At 47.9% G+C, this 17747-nt stretch overlaps 1 long non-coding RNA gene across 1 annotated transcript; it reads left to right on the forward strand.

Annotated features, from left to right (window-relative positions):
- The first annotated feature begins 690 nt into the window (after nt 1-690).
- Nucleotides 691-13520, forward strand: LOC123029993. Its single transcript, XR_006416017.1, has 3 exons — nt 691-797; nt 9444-9648; nt 11585-13520. It is a non-coding gene; the product is annotated as an uncharacterized LOC123029993 (long non-coding RNA).
- The last annotated feature ends 4227 nt before the right edge of the window (nt 13521-17747 follow it).

The raw sequence follows: 17747 nt of genomic DNA on the forward strand, positions 1-17747 counted from the left end.
GGCCCTCACAGGTGTGCTAGGCAAACAGTGGCTGCCGCCGAACTTTCAGTTCTCTTTCACACATGTATAGATCAGGGACAGGCAGCCTGGCATGCCTATAGTTGCAGATGTCCATTCTATGAATGGTCCTGTACATATGGTGAATCTGAAGCTGTTGAATTTTGGGCACATCATGAGAAGGCAAAAATTCTTAGAGAAGACAATTATTCTAGGGAAAGTTGAAGGCAGAAGAAGGAGAGGAAGACCAAATAGGAGAGGGATTGACTCCATAAAGGAAGCCACCACCTTGAATTACAAGAGCTGGGCAGAGCTGTCAAGGACAGGCCAGTGTGGGGGGCTTTTGTCCACGGGGTTGTCGTAAGTCAGGTAACATGGCAGCACACAACAACAAAAACACAGGGTTTTTTGGCATCCCAGAGATCCCAAGTTCCCAGAGTTGGGAATACAAAGGCTGGGAACCATGCCAGCAGCTCCCCCTGGTCACAAGTGGGCCTTGGAAAGGTGAAAGGGGACTTACTGAGGAGGGGAAGAGGCAAGAAGCTGAGGACCTGTGCCAAGTCCTGTAAGCGCCCCAGCCTCCTTGCCTCCCCTCCCTGGCACTTGATTTATTTCTTTGCTTATGGCCCAAACCATGCCTTGTTGCAAGCATAGGATGTGCCCAAGCCTCTGAGTTTGGAGGCTTGCATGTCCTGACGGCACAGGGCATCTTGTTGTGCCCCAAACACATCTAGCATCAGAGTAACAGAAACAATGGTCCTTCTATCACTGTTGTCGTTCCCGGTGGTGTCATGGTATAGGTGAGTTTAAAATGCAAAATTGCACGTATGCAGAGTATTTTGTTTTGTTTTAAGGCTGACAAGCAGGTTCGTTTGGGTTTTCCTTAGCCCCCTGACCCCATAATGTATCGAGAATTTAAAGGCATGGGAAGGGGGAGGCAGGGTGTTTAAAAGACTAATGTTAGTTCTGAGCTTCACAGCAGAACTTCTTGGTAGGACCATCTAAAGGTCCCCCATTAGACCATCAAGCCTGCACTTCCATCAGGCCTGACCCACAAGAAGGGTTGCTGAGGGCGATACGAAGACTCCCTACGTGGCTGGCTTTTCTTGAGCCAGCAGGGGGCACTGTCGGGAGCAAAAGAAGGTGTTTTTTTCCCGCTGCAGCCGCTGCCCTGACTTCTGGTGCTGTGAGCAGTAATCCCAGGTCTGGGGGTAGCAGCAGGGGCTGCGGGGAGGGGGGATTTTGGTTCACGGTCATCACGGATCAGCTGAGAACTCACAGTGCGATCATTGGTATTTTTAGAGCACAGCCTGCGCTCAGCGTAGAAAGAAACGGGCGGGGGGTGGGGGCGGGAAAGCCTTTTTCTCCCGTCTTTTAATCCTCTCCCTCCAGTGGCTGAGCAGGGACCAGATATTAACCCAGCCTGACCCACTTTGCCGTCTGTCATCTGATGGGCCTGCATCGGCGCCCTTTGCGTGGCTTGTGCTCATTCCAAAGTGCAGGAGAGGACCGAGGGGAACCAAAAAGAGATCCACAGTTTTAAGTGCAGCCCGACTTCAGTGGCTGACAAGATATTTTTCAGATCTGTGCCATCATTTAATCTTGTGAGGGGCTTGATCCTTTGTAATTAAGTGGCTTAGAAAGAGTAGAATGGTATAACTCTGTGGCCTGCAACAGCAGGCCTTCTTGGCTCCTTCCAACCCTATTATTCTATGATACTCTTTAATTAAAGAGAAAAGGCCCTCAGCCAGCTTTGAGAGCAGATGTCTGCAGACGGTGCAGCCAGAGGTCATCTGCTTCCTGGTAAAAAGCTCTGAGAACAGCACAGAAGCAGCTGTGCTCCACACAGGTGCTCCAGATTTTGCATACAAGTTAAAGGCACGTCTGGGCACTTTTTAAATCTCCGTGCAGATGTGCCTTTAGAGCAATTTTTGTAAAGCACACAAGATGGATTAAGAAGTGCTGATAAACCTGAGAGATAAAAGGATTCAGGGTTTATCTAAAGCCTGGCGGTGGCAGTGGGTGGATGTACTTCTCAGAAAGAGTGACCCAGGGAAGGGGGCCTTGGGATCGCGGTGTGCCCTCAGCTGCATGAAGCAGGGGGCTTCGGGTCGATTTGGTTCTGCTTGGGGAAGTGTTCATGCACTGGTGTGGGTAGGCTGCGGGAATCTGGAGCAACTGAGTCTCACCCTGGTCAGACACTAAGGTGCACTTCCTACTGTTACAGATGCTAAAAAGATTATGTTAGCGAAGTTTTCCCCCACTGTCTTCTTCAAGCTGCTTTCTTCTTGACTTGGCAGTGATCTGCCTATCTAGAAACAGGCACCAGCAGAAATGGTGATGGTGACACCAGGAAGAAAGGATGCTATGCTAGGGCTTGGGGGGGGGGGGGGGGGGGGGGGTCTTCTTTCCTATGAGGAGATAAAAGCCCTCAAACCTGAAATGGAATGATTGGAGATCATGGCCAGGTTTAGGGTTCAGTTCAAGTCAGGGATCTCTTTGTAGTTTCTCTGCTCTGCAAACATGTTCTTGGGGATGTTGGAGCAGGTTGTTCAGAAGGGGCAAGAGTGTTTAGGGTTCATAACACAAGGGCTGAAGTACCTGGATCAAACTTACCCATTAGGCCATTGTTTTGAAGCCGGCTTTCCCAGCTCAGTGCCCTCTGTAGGTGTTGGACTAAATTCCTACCATCCCAGCTAGCAGTAACCATGCTGGCAGGCTGATGGAAGCTGTAGTTTAAGACCTAAAGAGGGTGCTAAGTTGAGGATAGCTGGGAATGCTCCCAGCTCCTCATCCTGTGCTTTCACCAGAGAGGCCTTTTCTATCCTTCTATCAAGCTGGGTATGGGAAAGCTACCCTTTCTTTGTTCTTTTTAAAGGAGACATGGCAAGATCTTTTCCTCACTGTGGTTTGCTCTTCCTTTGTTTGCTTTCTCTAACTGAGCAGCCTCATGTATTATGGCTTGTCTGTGGCAGGACTTGACAACTCTTGATGGTTATTTTAGGACTTCGTGTATTGTTCTAATACAGACTTTCAGGCTGCAATCCCACAAACCAGGGCAGGAGCCAAGGGTAGGCAAGACTGGGCACTCACCAAGGACCACTTCCCAACAGCGCCCCCCCCCCCCGGTAAGAGCCCCCGGACGTCCCCTTCTTTGGGACTGCTGCAGCCTGCATCACTCTGCAGATGTCAATCCTAGTGCAATCCACCACCACCATAATCATAATCTCGCTCTTCAGTTTTCACTAGCATCCCAACATGACAACCTGAGACCCTCCCTAGCCAGAGGTTCTCCAGATGATTTAGGCTGGCAGGGGCACATGGGAGTTATAGTCTACAGCACCTGAGGAACACCAGCTGGGGAAAGCCACACTAAGTTTATCTGTAAGCAAATCAGTGTAAGTTGAGGCTATGGATTGTGGCTCCTTAATCACTGTTGGCCTTATTGAGTAAAAAATTATCCCAAGTTATTCCAGCCCCTGTTTGGGATCTAAAAAGGCTGGTTCTCACACTACTCTTGTTCCATATCATGCGCTTGTGGTTATGGTTAAGAACATGCTCCAAGTCACTGTGGTGCTTGCATTATCAAATATCCATCATGTGGCCATTCTAACGGGGCCGCTGGAGCAGCATCACCCACAAGAGTTGCTTCTAGGGCCCAGTTTAAAGCAGACCGGCAGTGTGGCAGCACGCTTGTGTCTCTGGTGCCCTGCATGTAGCAAAAGGGCTGGTCGGTCTGGGCACAGAATCCGGCACAAAGTGCTGGGCCACAGCAGGGCAACATATCCAGGATGCTGCCTGCCTTAGGCCCCCGACAGTGGAACTGATCGGTTATGGGCACAATCCTCCAGGAAATTCCCCCATGCAGACCCCATCCCCATGGACTTCAGCAACTTGCCTTCATTTCTGAGAGACAGGGCCCACAATCCCATGAGCTGTGCCTTCTGTTAATTAGGGGGCATTATTGAAATACTTTGGCCACCTAATGAGAAGGAAGGACTCACTGGAGAAGAGCCTAATGCTGGGAGCAATTGACAGCAAAAGAAGAAGGGGAAGGCAGAAATTGAGGTGGCTAGAAGGAGTCACAGAAGCAGTCGGCGTGAGCTTAAGTGGACTCCGGGGGATGGTGGAGGACAGGAGAGCATGGAGGAAGGTTGTCCATGGGGTCATGATGGGTCGGACGCGACTGTGCCAAACAACAACAAATTTTAATTCTCCATCCCAATCAGCAAAATATTTCTGCTCCTCACAAACTTTCCCTCCTCTCTGAGACTTTCCTTCCAGATTATGGATAATTTCTTGTTTTCGTGATTTCTGATGAGCATTCAGCTTACTGGGCCATCCCTGCCATGTGATGAGTGTGTGGTATAGTGGTTAGAGGGGCAGAAGAAAGCTAGGACATGCTCAGGAGGTGACCTTGAACCAATCACTCTGAGCTGCCTACCTCACAGAGTGGTTGCAGGAATAACATTTGGGATGGGACTAGAGAATCATGTATGCCACCTTGTGCACTTTGGAAGAAAGGTACATATGCATATATGTCAAATGGAAGGCAAAATCTGTCAGGGCATCTCTTGCATAAGCCTCATTGAAATGAGTGAGACCTGTGTGGCAGCAGACATTGGACTCTATGGGACTTGTGCAAGGGATATTCCTTACAGATCATGCTCAAGTTTTTCTTATTCCATAATACTTAGCTAGTTGTTTGTGGGGGGGGGGAGTATGACAGAGGGGTGCCAATACCCTCCAAAACATTGTTTTCAGTGACTCTGACAGCATATCCTAATGTTGACCCACTTTCCACAGATAAGGAGCATATTTATCAATGCTTTTGCCCACCTTGGGAGGAAAATAGTTCTTGCCCTTTCTAGAGAAAAAAAAATCCTGGAACTGCTACAGGACATGCATGTGAAAAACACACACGGGCGCATTCGCCACACATTCTGGGAAGGAAGGCTTTGAATTTCTTCAGGAAGGTTCTGGATTTGTTCAAAGGGAATTGAGATGCGCAGTGGAGGAACATGCTGCATCTCTAAGGTATAGGAGGGTGCTTTCTATAGGGCAATCCCCATCTAGCCATTCCAGATGTTGCTGGACTACCACTGCCCATGCAAGGGGGATGATGGGAATTGCCTTTCTGCTGATGCCACAGCAGTGCCTCCTTGCTCGCCTCTTGCCGAGTTGCTATAGTCACACTGGTGGGGACATGCAAATGTGTTCAGCTAATGGGAAAAACAACAGCCTGGCCTGTTTCTCTGCGGTTAGAGCCAGCTTGGCCCAGAAAGATCAGCCACTAGGGGCTGCTGTGCCTGTGGATGAGCTTTTGTGACGAGCCTGGGGGCTGGGTTGAAAAGCCGGTCAATAAAAGCTCTGAGCCCCCACCACTCCCTTTGCCTGCTCCCCCACCTCTCCCTCGCTGCTGCTGCTGCTGCTGGCAAGGGGCAGGCTGGGCTAGGCTGACTCTCTGTTATGACCAGCCAGATCCAGTTGGGGATATTCCCAGGGACGGGGAGTAGAATGAGTGCAGCAGAAAGGACCAGACCCTGGAAGATTGGAAGCTGCCTTGCCCTGAGTCAAAAGCGTGGCCACCTGGCCCAGTCCTGGGGATGCTGACTGCAGCTGGACTTTCTTCAGCCCTACCACAGGTGCTGGGATGGGGGCCCTGCCCTGCCCATCAAGCCACATCTTCTGAAGTGGTATTAAAGGTGAAGGAGCCCCTAACGAGGCCACCCTAACCAGGGCCCTCAAAACAGAGGCCACCTTCCCTGCTCATTTCCAACCTGGGCAGAGGGTGGCTGTGCTGGGGCCTTGGACTCACCCATTCTAGCAACTTCACAAAGCCCAGGGGCTCCTTGAAGACCCGGAACTGTCCAACGGCTACAAGCTGTGAAGAGAGAGAGGGAGAGGGAGAGACAGGGGGTGGGTTAGAAGTTCCTGGATCTTGTTGAATGTGCAGAGCTGGCACAGACCCTCTGGCGTAGTCCACAGGCCTCAGGCCTCAGTCTTTTAACTGGGGGTGCGAGAGACTGAGCTTGCGTCAGTGCATATTCACTCAGCTCCAGGCTCATTTCCTTCCCCTTCATGAAGCCCCAGACTGCTCTTGGGGCTGTGAAGAGATCACCACTCTTTCCAGCTTGGCTTCCCTTGGCTCTCTGCTCTAGTCAATCAGCACCCACTCCAGTGGACTCAGTCCAAAAGTTTTCCACAGCTAGTGGATAAAGAGCAGAGAAGGGCCTATTCCAGCCTTCCTCAGCCTGGCACTCCTGTCCCCTGGATGAAACACAGAACACAGAAACAGAGCGAGTCAGAAGGAGCCTCCCAGGCCATCTAGTCTGACTCTCAGCTCTGGCTCATGACATACCAATCATGTGCACATGGATGAGTTGGATTTCAAATCCCATCACCCCCAGCCAGTAACTGTGATGGCTTGGGAGTGATCAAGCTGCAGTGTAATACCTCTGGAAGGCATTATTTTGAAGAAGGGTGACTTACACCAGGACAATAATTAGCTACATTTGATTCTTCAGAAAAATTGAATCTGCTCCAGGAATCACACAGGGAACCTGGCAGAGAACAACAGGAGTCCAGCTGAACACGGAGCCTGACCCACCCTGCACCTAGAGTCGCCCTGCCTTCATCTGGAAGGCCTGGCCTGCTCAGAACAGCTCAAACAAACGAGTACACAAATTGTTCTGCTTATTGTGCTCCTTTCTGCTCTAACTGCTACCTCCTGCAGAATCTTATGTTAGTACTCAGAACGTAATCTAAAAAGCAATCTCAGAAAACAAACAAAAAACACAAAATTAAAGTCAATAAAGGAACAGCAGCTGAGGGGATGAGAGTAAAAACAACCACTCAGCAAAGATCCATAGCTTAGAAATTTCCAAATGCAGTGTCAGGTCATCCTATCATGTGCTACGAAATAAGCCCATAAAATAACACAAGCCAGCCCCGAGACCCAAATGTTAACGGAGAGAGGAGACAGGGCTTCTGCCCTATCACACTGGTCTTTTATCTTCCCGTCCCTTCATCAGGAGGAAGAGATGATTCCTTCCCATTCCCTGCATCAGATCTTCCCAGTTGCAGAGATGCAGCAGATTTAGCGGCTTTCATATGAGGTTCCCTCTGGCATGTCCACGTGAGTTTCTGGTCTGGGCCTTCATCTTTCCAATGACTCATGCAGAAATCCAGGAATCGGGGAGTCTGGGCTCCTCTTACAACACATACTAAAATCAATCCTGTTTCAGAAATTTGCCTCCAGGTTTCAGTTCAGCCATCAAAGGTTTCCAGAAACAAGCCCTCCCGATGGCTTCCATATGGCAAAACACCCTACTGTCCTAGATAGTCTCCCAAAGACCAAGGAGAAGCTAGATTTGCCCAAGACTTGAGGAGGAGGAGTGTGTGTGAAAGAGAGGAAGCCTGTACCAGGATGGGCAGAAGGTCCACCTGGATCTTCTTGCAGATATCCTGGAAATGCACAGAAGATCAGCAAGGATTCCTGATTCACAAATGTTTAACTATGGGTGCCCCAGGGTTACTCTTTCCCCCCATTCCTCTGGCCCTGCAACAAAGAAAACACAGGGATTTTAACAGTAATTTGTAATATTTCTGTATTTAAACCACTTAGAGATTTAGTTTTGTTAAGTGATATGAAAGTACCAACTCCTGGTACTCAAAGCCAATTACATGGTATACATGGCAGATGGTTTTCTTTTCTATGGCCAGCAGCAGAGAGCAGCAAGCCAGAAACTGGATTGAGACAACCTGCGCTTAAGGAGTGAGTGTGAGTTGAATATAGGTTGTCATTTTATTTTTTATTTGGTTATTTAAAACATTTTTATGCCGCCCCCATCGCAACAAAGCCTCGGGGCGGCTCACAACAAGTCATGTGTTGTTGCTGAATCATGGGTTGTTGTGTTATCTGAATCTAGCTCACATAATAAACCACAGTAAACAGCCCAACAACAAATCATGGGTTCTCTTCATGGATTGTTTGTGGTTAACAAGCCATGACTTGTTAGTGCACCTGGGTTAAGACAACACAATAACTCACATTTCAGCAACAACACATGGTTCAACAACCACCCAGGGTCAACTCAGTCTCAGTCCCTGAATGTAGGTTATCATGATGTCTGAACCCATTCAGAATATTTTCCAGGCTTCCAATGGTGGCAAAGGGGCCACTCCTGCTACAGAGCAATTTTAAAGTCTGTGTATATGTCACTGAACAATGGTAGAGCCAGCATGAGTGAAGCCACTTCTTGCAGGTTAAAGGTGGCCCCCTCAGAACACCTTACCCAAGAGTCTCCAAAACCTCCTGCAAGGCAATGACGTGCCTTGCAAATATCCATTAGCTGATGTCCTGTCATCTTGTATGCTCCAGCAATACAGTGTGGAATTTCCCTAATGCATCACATTTTAATTACAGTTCATGGTAGCTCATCGGCCCCAGATTCAAAGCACAGTCAGATCCCCTTAGCAAGACAATAACTGGAGGTTACTGGACTGGGAGCCAGCCTTTCAGTGCTCTGTCTAGTAAAGCTGGGTTCTGTCAGGTAGCCGCTATTGGTGCCCCAAAAGGTCAGATTCTATCTGACAGCTTGCATCCAGTGTTAGTCCTACATACAGCAAAGCCATTGAAGTGACTCAACTTAAGCTGCTATTGGGCTCGGTTTTATAGCTCCCAGGTTCCCTCGGAGCAAACCTGCTGAGCCTCTTTCAGCTTGGATGGGGCTGGGGGGAGGGGGTCCTTTCTGGAGATGTTCTCAAGGCTGCATTCCAAGGGGGGCAGGGCCAAAGGCAAAAGGGGTGGGGACAAGGATACCCCAGGTGGTCTAAGGTTTTTCCTTCTACGACCTATGTACCATGAGGAGTCATTTCAGTCTTTTAGGAGGAAGAAGAAGCTGCACAAAAGCCAGGAAACCACCAAATAATTTGTAGTTTGGGAAAGGGGGTGGGGCCAAGGGAAGGGGTGTGGCCTCCTAGAGAATCCCAGTGGGCTGGGTTAGAAATCCCTGGGGCCTTTGGCTCTTCACCCCTGCTCCAGGGTTAGTCCCTGACTGGTCCAGATTTTGCCCCAATTTTACCTGATCAGTGTCTGACCTCCCTTCCTGCAGTTGCTTCCATCAAAATTAAGGCAACCATACGAGCATCATCATGTGGCAAGCCCACCCTCATGGACCACAGAGCCTTCGCCTGTCAGCACATTCTGACTTCCAGGATGCCAAGATGTATTGCCAGCCTTGCACCTGTCGCAAAGCGGACCTTTTGCTCTTTTAATCCTGAGTGGTGCTTATCACCCTGAGAGCATGGAGAGTGCAGATAGGAGTAGACACACAGACAGCCAGTACTGGATTTGCAAATTAAGAGCTCTTTTATTTACTACAATATAGGGGTGAATCAGTCTCACTCACTCACACTAACATTCATCCTCTCATACTCACCAGGAAAACCCCACCTTGAGTAGATCAGTCTCAGATGGAGTGATGGGCGACCAAACGTCGCAGCGCTGATGAGTCTGGCCCACGCAGAAGCTCAGGAAGCCCTTCCTTTTTATTCCTTTATCTGAGCTTTTGGCTCTCTAGGGCAGAACTCACTGTCCAGTTTCATCCGGTTAATTGCTTCACTTCCCCTGGAATGCTCTTATCACAGGTTTTCTTTACATAAGGTATCCTACCCCTGTCAGCATTTCTCATCTGGGAACTCAGAGTCCATTCTATTCCCATCATGCTCCTTACCATTCTTTAGGTTTTCCCAGTTTCTTCACCTAAAATAGGCTCATTCATTCACTCAACACACACCTGGGACCTGCAGTGCCAGCCAGGAACATTTTAGGCTATAACCACTGATCTTGATGAAGTGAAGAAATGTTTCCTCTCAAAGCCTACAAAAGTAAGGCATGATAACCCTTTCAGATGAAGCTTCTCTTGGTGCTATTGTTTCCATAGAAGAAGCCATAAGTTCTCCAAAAGAAAGAACCCATCTGGCAATTTGCAAGACACAAAAATCCCTTCTACATCACAAAGCAAAAGCTGAGCCCCCTTCTATAAAATAAATTGACAATGCATAGCATTTTCACATGTTTAAAGCACTTCATGTCTATTATCTCAATTACCTATACAAGAACCTATACCTATACAAGATAGGCCAGTATCATTAACCACCACCACTCCCATTTCGGGTGGCTGGCTCAGCCACCTTCAGAGTCTATGGCTAAGCTGCTATTTGTACTTGGCCTCACAGGTTACATAGGAAGGAAATCCCTCTGTATTTTATTGGTTTACTCATGGGTAAGTCTGTGCTGGATTGCAGTCTTATCCACCACATCCTTCTTGTACCCTGAGATAGTTTGGTACAAGATTCCTCAACAAAGCACACATACACAGCTCCTTCTTCAAGCATACACATGCCCTACACACCCCAACAGAGGGGGATAGCCAAAAACTTCAAAGCAGCAATAGTGATGTTCATACAACAGCCCATTTCTCAGTCTCTACCCACAATCACTGCCACCCTCTACAAAGTCAGTACATTCAGTAACCCTATTACACAACCCTTCTCTTCCTTGCACTGAGGCACACAATTGAAAGCCCCATTCTAGGTATGACATACACATCCTTCCTTTGCACACCCACACAGAAGCAATGCGACACCGCTGCCTACGCACATCATCCAAGGCCTAAACTGTCCTCCAGCAGCCAGGCATTTTCCCCCTGCACCACAAAGCAAAACCTGTCTCCTTTTGCAAGCTAAGCCACTTCCTAGCACAATTGCAACCTGCACAGAAGCATGCCTGAACAAGAAAAGGGGCCCTCCTTCCTGGACATCATGGATAACATAGATTAAAATTCCCACCTTACTTCTAAGCATGCACTGAAAAATGGAGGCTTTCAGAGGTGGAGCAAGCTGCTCCCTCTCTCCCACAGCACATGAAGAGCTGAGCCAGGAGCACCAAGAACTTTGACAGCCGTGTGGTTGGCCCAGCTTTGCACTCAAGCAGCCAGCCCAGAAACTCTCCTCTGGGGGCAACAGACAACAATTCTGCACCTCGTCTCCTCATCAGAATCAGCACAGACAATCTATCCCTACCGCTGCAAAAAGTCCCACTGTTGAATCCAATGGGACTTACTCCCAGGAAAGTGTGTTTAGGATTGTATAGGATTGCAGGCTAAGATGCAGCTGAAGAACAGACTCATCAAAACCAGCAGTAAGAGGATCAGAGAGGTCCTGAGGCAAGAACTCACAACAGCAAAACAAACGATCATTATTAGTGGATCTCACCTCTTCATTTACTGAGAGAGATTGAGTGAGGCTGCAATTGTAAATGCATTTAGGGTGCAATCATCACCCTGTTCAAACCAATAAAATTCCTACAATGACAAATCAGGGAATTGCATGATTTTTTTTCTCTCTAAACATGCGAAGGATTGCACTCTTAGGTTGCAGTCCTAAACACACATATGTGGTAGAAAGTCCAGCTGAACTCAGTGGGGCTTACTCCTGAGAAGGTATGCATAGAAATGAGCTATAAGAAACAATGCAAAGGGACTGTTGGCATACCCAACTCTTCCTCCTTCTTTTTCCACAGTCACTGGAAAGGGTCTTCACACCTCTCTTGACACAAGAAACACCTGCAGCCTGTACACAAGCAACTTGACATCTCTGAACTCTCCTTTCTAGACCCTGCCTTGATTCAGCAGCTTCACACTTGCACCCAAGAACCTCCAGGCCTCCTCTGTCTCCAGTAGCTCCACTTTCATCCAACACTCATCATAAGGCAAGTAATTTCAGAGTGCTTCATCCAGAAATTGTTCCACCTTCCTGGAACATTAATTCCATCATTTGTGCTAAAATTATATGATATTGCACCTCCACCCCCAGACCAGCTGCTGGAATGGATTAGACGCACCCCCCCTCCGAAAGCAACACCCCTTCTCCTCTAAAGCCCTCCCTTCATCATGTATTCTGCTGCAATTGCTTTAGGGAGCTGGGGTTGCAAGATGCCCCAAGCAGCATCACCTCCTTGCCTGTCTTCCTGTTCCTATAAAGTGTTACTGCTGGACGGCATTGCTCCAAACCTATTTATTTAGGGAGAGCCATTCTGCTCCCTTCCTGCAGGAAATGCTGGAAAGAAAAGGACATAATTTCTGCAAATGATTCACTCCCCGATATCCCTTGCTCTGCTCCCCCTTTGCCTGAACACCTTGAAGTTATTCTGCAGCCATATTGACGCTTTCTGCTACCATCTGCTGCAACCAGTACGGATAAGCTTTTCTGTGCCAGCCCTCTCCATCCTCACATATCTCCGGGACCCCACTTCCTGCCTATCACCCCCAATCTGAACAGGAAGCAACCGCTTTTCCTCTGTTGGTTCAGTGTCGCCTCCCTCCCAGGAACACCTTCTAATGCAAAAAGGGGAGAACAAAATCTGTACAAATGGCTCCTTCTTCCAAAATCACCCTCTTTTTAATACGCCAGATCCTTTGCATTTCTCGCAGGGAGGGGGGCTGCCCCACTCCAGACAGTGTCTAGGACAGGCATAACTCTCTGTAATTAATCCCACCCCTTCAACATTGGGCCCCCCCTCCCTAAACACAGACTCCCCGCCTGTATTATTATGCACTGTTATTGACAAACATCAGGCAGGGATAGCAATCGCTATCATTCTCCGTCCCCGCACCGAGCTGCTAACTGGCTTTGAGCTAATAGTTGCCCAGTCTCCCCCGCTAATAGTGTGCCCCCCTCGCTCTTTTCCAACGTCCTTTGGCTCCCCCCAAAATAATGCTAGCTGCCGTTGCGTCGATTTGCTGCATTGCCCAGCCATTTTGGCCGGTGCATCAACGGACTCTCCCCCGCCCCCCAGTCTGCTGCAATGACTGAAGGAGGAATATTCTAGCTCGACGCCACCTCCGCCCCCCACTCAGCCGCTGGGATAGATGTTCATGTCCTCCGATAAAGTCTCCGGCGAGTAAAGACGGATGGGTGGTCTAGGAGGTCGCCCTCCAGCCATCCTTCCCTGTTAGCAATAATGATAATAAAAATGCTATACCTGGCTCTGCCCCCAGCCGCTCCCTTCCAATCTCCCCCGCTGCAACAATTTCACAGACACCCCACTTCTTGCACGCACACCCCGCGCGAGCAGCAGCGCGAGGAGCATTTGCAGCATCGCTGCAGGAGGAAATGCTGTGGGGTTCTCAGCCAGCTCCCCGCCGCCGCATTCAGCAGCTGTCAAACTGGCGCTCGCTCTCGCCTCCCTGAGCCCCATCGATTTCGGTGCACCCACTTCGTGACATCTCGCCGCCGTGCCCGGAATGGCACCTCTGTGCGGGGACAGGGCTAAGGTGGGGAACGGGCGCTGAGAGCTGCGGCGGGCAGCCTCCCTGGAAGGGCAGCAGAACGTGTGGCGAGCCTCGCTCTGCCGGGAGACGGGGTGCTGTCCCTGGTGTTGAAATCCTCGGCGCTTACCTGATTGACGACTTCCATCTTTGCTTGGGGAAAGCGAGGGCGACGCAGCAGAGCGCAGGGGAGGTTGGGGCCGGTGGGGGGGAGAGCTTTATCTGGAACAGCCAGGGGGCGGGGCCAAGGGCTGTGGGGGAGGGCAGGGCAGGGAGGCAAACAGCGGTGGGGGGCGAGCGGAAGAGCTGGGAGCGTGGACGTAAAAGGTGCTGGCGCCCGAAGCTGGGAGAGGAGCCATGTCCTTCCCTGGCAAAGGGAGCGCCGCACTTGAGTGGGAAATGGAGGCTGAGGCTGGGAGTGCTGAAAGCTGCCCCGTGCCCTCGCAGTGCCTCGGGGTTGCGTGTATTAGGCGACTGCAGCCCGTGCTAAGCAAAACACGCGCTGCAGGGTGCATTTATTTGTGTGCGCGCGATATTTTAGACATGGTAACAAATGTGAAATGGGCCTCTGTCCCCAAAGCTTATAACCTAAAATTTTGCACATGGGAGCAATGAGGCAGGTGCGGGGAGAAGGAGAAGTCCAGGAGAAGAATATTCAGGGGCCCACATGCCCACAGTTCTCAGGGTAAGATTTGCCCATAGGTTCTGCCACAGGCTATAAGAGACAATAACAATCATTCTAGGGGAAGTTGAAGACAGAAGACGAAAGCGAGGACCAAAGATGAGATGGGTGAATCTATAAAGGACCCCACAGCCTTGAAGTTGGGGGAGCTGGATGGAGCTGTCATGGACAGGAGACTTTTTGCAGGGCTTTCATTCATAGGAGCACCATAATTTGGAGACGACGTGATGACACATAACAACAAATATAATAACTGTTAGAAAGACAAATTTGAGTGTTTTTTGTTTGTTTTGTTTTGTGTTTATTAGGGTATAATCCTATGCATGCTTAGACAGAAAAAGGCTCCCAGCATTGCCCAGCCTAGGATTCATGAAGGATTGTGCCCTTCATGAATTACATACTGCTTGCTGTCTTAAGAATACTGCTAAGGAATTTAGAAAATCAAAAATTAAAACATTTCATAATAAATACAAATATGTGTCAGTTTAAATGTGTAAAAGCAAAGCAAAAAGCAAAATCATGGTGAAGCACACAAGTATGATGTACACAAAAGCACTGTCACTCAGGGAAAGCTTGGCTAAAGAGGTGGCACCCAAGATATGCCAGAGTGGCTACCTCCCAAATTTCAGTGGGGCATTTCAAAGAGTGGGTGCTACCTCAGAGAAGGCCTGATTTGGGGGAAATCTGCAGATGGCCAGTTGTACAAATCTGGGGAAAGTGATCTGTCAGATAACTGGTCCCAAATAATTCAAGGTAATAACTGCAGGGGCCAGGCATGCTCTTTCCAGGAAACAATGTAACTGATGAATCAAACCATCAGTTCCCATCAGCCCCAGCCAGCATGACCAATGCAAGGAGGTGTGATCTAAAACAAAAGGAGGCCATCAGGTTGGAGAAGACTAAACTAAGGGACAACAATTTTATTGGTCACAAAATAATCTCATAAATGATGTAGAGAAGTTTGCTTAAAGAATGAAAGATGGTGCTTGACCCCAGTTAAGATAAATGTACTTTACAACAACTTTACTAGGCCTTGTTTGTGGGATTTGTGGAGAGAAACACATTTTAGTGGAAATACTGTGTGCCTGCCTCTACTTAACCAGCTGTCACAGAGTGGGACTCTTTCTTCCAGCATGGGCCGGGGCTGGGGCCAGGGGAAAAGCCCGCAGTGGCAGGGAAAAACCAGTCCTTCCATCCACAGGTTCATCTGTACTATCAGGTGGAACAAGGTGGACACTCAGGCAGCAGGTTTGGAGTATCATGAAAATGAAGCCAATTTCTTTATTTTGCTGCCACTGTATTTTTTATCTCCAGGAATGAGAAGAGGAGCTTGCGAAATGTTGCCTCATGAACCAGGATAACTTGACTGGCCATTCCCTGCACTTCCCTTTTCCCAGAAGGCTGCAAGGTGAAGACAGTTCAGCCATGCCAGATGTCTGAATGGGTTCCTTGTAGAGGGCCTTTACAGCTAGATAGGGGACCACCTGTCCATCACTGGCCTACTGGGATGCGTCCTGAAGATATCCAGAGAAGTTCCTCTCAGAGCTTTGCTGTGTATAATGGAAACACAAGCATCTTACGCTTTACCAAACACTGTGGACACTTCTGATATTAGAAGCCAAGCAGGTGGTTGCCAGATTTAGGAAAACTGACATGATCCCTGGAGTACAGAAGGGTCTCTCTATCACTTGGGATAATTTGATAATAAAGAAACCTTCTCACTCACTTTACAAAAGACCAGGGCAACTTTCCCCCAAGATGTTTTCATTTCATAGTTTTGGAATAGCAACACAGCAAAAAAAAGATGAACTAAATATAGCTGCATTATATAGGTGTTAGGTCTAGGTTGGCCACTTTTTAGGGACTTGCAGATGAATTAGCCAAGGCAGAGATATTTGCATGAAAGTCGCACATGTTCATTTATATGCATAAATGCTAATTTAGGAATAATTATTCTAATTTAGTGCAAAGTCCTGTGGCCACATGATACCTGGGCCTGCATGCTGGGTTGGCCGTTCATTTTATTTTGTCTAACCTTATTTGGACAGGACAGCCCTTGAAATAAAGATGCCTTCAAGCAGAGAATGGTCCTCAGGCAGCCCTTGGAACAGAGAACCATCTTCTGCAAAACAGGACACCCAACCACCCTAAAAGAAAAGAAAAACCAGATGTTTCACTGTTGAAGAGTTTTTATATTCGTGATGAGTTTTGTTTCCTGTTTGCTTGCTTGCAACTTACTAGCATCTTTTTGGAGAAGACAATCTTTCTTTGCTGCTCATTTTGAACATCTCCACTGTAAACTAGGCTAATTCCTTGCTAGACTGATTCCTCACTACTATATGCAGTGTTGCTTAGTACTGTAATGTTCTTCCTGGGAGTGCTATAAAACAATAATGAAATGTTAACATTGAAATACAGAACATCCAAGTAATCAAGTCAATCTCCTTAAAGGCATAATCCACCTGGGTTGGAGGCTTACGTGCATCCAAAGCGCTGCGCAGGGGGCATGTCGGACTTTTCCATCTTGAGGAAGCACCCAGAGGAGAAGGGAGGGACACTGGGATGCTGTTTGGAGGATGCTAACTAGCTGTTCATCCACTGCATCTACTTTCCTGCTTCTTTGTGTGTTTGGTGCTTTCTTTCACTTTCACAGTCAAAAGCTGCATTTTCCCAGCTTCAAAACAAAAACGCCCTCTCACGGGAAGTGCTGGTTAGACACAAAACATTGGAAGGCCAGAATGTGAGGACCCATAAACAACTGTGAGTAGGGAACACAGAGCTTGTGATGAGTGGAGAAAAGCTTGCAGAAAATCCCAGAACCTAAGAGCCCACTTTATATTGCCCCCAGACTGGTCCATGTAACTGTATTATAGACCGATGGGCAGAAATGGGCTGCCTAGAATTGCAGGCAGGGAATTTTACCTATCCTGATCTGCAGGTGCCACGGGCTTGATCATGGACCCTGCTGCGTGTGAAGCAAGCACTCCGCCACTTTACTTCCACAACTCTGGATCACATACCCCAAAAATACTGGGAAAAAAGTTACCACAGTCCAAATTAGATGTAGTCTCTTGTACTAGAGAGTTTGTGTTCAGTATCTGACTACTGCTTGTGGTTCCTAAGGATTGGACACCAAACACACAAATAACAATGTGTATGAATGGTTTTAAAAAGGTGAACAGCAGCCATAGGAGAGGGCACGATCCAGAACATCTGGGACTTGGGAAGTAGGGGGACTTTAAACCTTTCCCCCTTGTTGTGGTCCCAATCCACATAAACCATTGATGGCCATTAATTTCAAGAGGTCAGTTAGACCTGAAATCTGTGGAGCTTTCAATTGCTTAATATTGATAGATCATGATTATACACTATTGGAGATACTAAAAAATTGCATGAACTCAAATACATTAAAATTTCTAAGAATCTAACCCACAGATTCCACAGCAGACTAGTTAATCTCATGTCATCCAGATTCCACAGACTTGTGGACCATTTATTTTCTGTAATTTTACATAAACTTAGTTGTAGAAAAATATAAAAAATTAAAAACTCCCACAAAAATGTGAATTTAAAAAATATGCTAAAACATGAAAATATGCATTTTGGGGGCCTTGCATATTTTAGAGGGATTTGCACACTTTTAGAACTGCAAATTTGCAGTAGTAAAATACTAAGTTTAAATATTGAAATATGCCCTGAGATCATGTTACTTTCACTATTTGATAAGAAACATT

This window comes from Varanus komodoensis, unplaced genomic scaffold (genome assembly GCF_004798865.1).
Source record: "Varanus komodoensis strain SLA01 unplaced genomic scaffold, ASM479886v1 scaffold42, whole genome shotgun sequence".
Lineage (NCBI taxonomy): Eukaryota > Metazoa > Chordata > Lepidosauria > Squamata > Varanidae > Varanus > Varanus komodoensis.